The sequence below is a fragment of the Elephantulus edwardii genome, unplaced genomic scaffold, assembly GCF_000299155.1.
Source record: "Elephantulus edwardii isolate Elephantulus edwardi_28Jun2011 unplaced genomic scaffold, EleEdw1.0 scaffold00799, whole genome shotgun sequence".
Classification (NCBI taxonomy): domain Eukaryota; kingdom Metazoa; phylum Chordata; class Mammalia; order Macroscelidea; family Macroscelididae; genus Elephantulus; species Elephantulus edwardii.
In genome coordinates this window covers 16,818-19,320 of record NW_006400549.1, presented here as the reverse complement: position 1 = coordinate 19,320, position 2,503 = coordinate 16,818, and the positions used below count along the sequence as shown (strand labels likewise).

Sequence of the window (2,503 nt, the reverse complement as noted above, 5' to 3'; positions counted from 1 at the left end):
TGCAGCCTTTGTTCTGGACTCCTGTCATGACAATAATATCTAATCACATATCCTTAAACAGTTTTCTCCCTCATTTGTTTCAATGAAGTATACATTATTTATCCCATCTTTCTCAGTCGCCCCTCAAGCCCATGTCAGTCCTATCCTTTTAATACAAGTTTCTTGGCAATGATGTTATTAACAGCAATGGTGAAAGCTGATGCAACATAGTATTTGCCTGACTTAGCTATGATTTTTACTCCCCAGTCTGATGGAAAATACTTGTCCAATGCTGGATTGATTTCACTGGTGATCTCATCAGATTTAAACTTCACATCCTCAGATCCAGGAAAGCCACCACCATTTTCAAGCAGATACATGCTAAAGCCAGCCTCAGCTCCCATGTTAGAGATAAAAAAGGCATTAGATATTACTTGCACGAAGGTCTCTGGGTCAGGATAGCCACTTCTCACACGGAAGCTGACACCAATGACATCAATATTGAGTTCTTTAGCCCGTTCTAAAAGAAGCCTGCTGGTTTTAAGTGTGGCACCACATTTAACACGAAGGTGACAGACTGCTTTGGAATCATAAGTGGCAATCCACAAAACCAACTTTGTCTTTGGATGTGCCCTGGCAACTTTCATCAGCTCAACTTAATTATCAAAAGTCATCATCTCAGCTCCATTATTGGAAGCATACTTAATTTGAGATACCTGTTTACAAGAATTTTCATAGATAATCATCTCTGGAGTCAGGCACCCGAAGACTCTCTGCACCAGCTGTATTTCATTCTTAGGAACACAGTCAAATCCTGTCTCTATGGTAGCTAGGGTCTTACTGTATCTCAGCTATCATTACATTTGGCCTGAGGAAGAGCTTATAGCCATCTTAGATGCTTCTTGAGGATGTCTCCAAGGTCCACGACATAAAGTCATCTTTGTCATCCGGAGAGGAAACTTCATTAATTTTTTGGTCCAGAATATCCTTGGCAGTATAACCTTCATCAAGGAAATGGCAGTCAGAGTCTTGGCTATAGCTGTTCATGGTTTCTCGATGTTTTCCCAATATGAAATAAAAAGGAAACCAAGAGACAGATTTTTAAATTTACTGCTTTTCACAAAGGTCAATTCTTCTGAAATTTCAAATCCGATTGAGTAGCAGGCTTCTACCATGGTGTAGCACTGTATATGTTCTCAGTGCTCTCCGACGCTCTGGACCGGCCACATGTAGATGCCGCAGTGGGAAGAGAGGATCAACAGCTCCTGGTGCTGTTCCCTCCACCTCAGCTGCGCTCAGGCAGCCTCCCACCTGTGTACCTCCCACCAGAGCACTGCTGTGGTTGCTCTGAAGCTGCTGGCTGAGGGGTGTCCTTCATCAGAGGCTGTAGGGAACTGACCAGGACTTTTCTTATGGAGAAGTCTTTTTATGATCTTTTCAATTTTTCCTTTTGTGATGGGTCTGTTTTGTGATGTACTGTATCCGAGTATAGGTTTTCTTAGTATTCCAATATTACTGATTTAATTTTATCTGGTTCTTTTATGATGTCACTTCTATCATTTCTTAATTGAGTTATCTTTGTCTTCTCTTTTTACCCCATTTATTAAGTTTGCCAGTGGTTTGTCCATTTTATTGACCCTTTCAAACAACCAGCTCCTGGTCTTCTTGATGATTTCAATTGCTTTGTTGTTCTCTATCTCATTGATTTCAGCTCTTGTCCTTATAATTTCCTTTTATCAAGGGGCTATAGGATTAGATTATTGCTCTTAGTTGATGAAGGTGTTGAGTTGGATCATTGACTTTGTTTCTTTCTTTTTTATGTGTGTGCCTATTTCTGTAAACTGTCTTCTGAGCACTGCCTTAGCTGCATCTCAGAGATTGTGGTATGTTGTATTTTCATTTTCATTTGTTTCAAGGAATTTTTAACTTCATTCTTTATCTTTTAGAACCCAATCATGTTCCAGTAAAGAGATATTTAGCTTCCACATGGGTAATTTTGTAAGCATGACCCTGCTGTGATTAATTTCTAGTCTTTTGGCACTGTGATCTGAGAAGATACTCTGTATTATTTCAGTGTTTTTTAATTTATTGAGGCTAGTTTGTGTCCTAATATATTATTAATAGATATGATTAATTCTGGAGAATCTACCATGTGCACTTAAGAAGAAAGTGAATTGAGTTTTAGTTGAGGGAAGTACCCTAAATCCATCTGCAAGGTCGAGTTGGCTGATTGTATAGTTTAGATTTTCTGCATCTTTGCTAATCCTCTTTTGAGTTGATCTATCCTTTGCTGAGAGTGGCATGTTGAAGTCTCCTACCACTATTGTGGTACTATCTATTTCTTTCTTCAATTTTGTTAACCATTGTTTTATGTATTTTGCATATACAACAGAACACATTTAGATAACAGAAACAGCAAAGGAGGTTGAGTTTTCAAGTATGGAAATACAAAGGAAGAGGAACAGTTGTAAGCAGACACTGGTGATTGGGACATGGAATGTGAGAACCATGAATGTAGGAAAAT

General features: G+C 38.9%; 1 pseudogene; it reads right to left on the bottom strand.

The window, feature by feature from the left end:
• Positions 1-140: 140 nt before the first annotated feature.
• LOC102867971 lies at positions 141-1,026 on the bottom strand (annotated as a pseudogene).
• Positions 1,027-2,503: the final 1,477 nt, after the last annotated feature.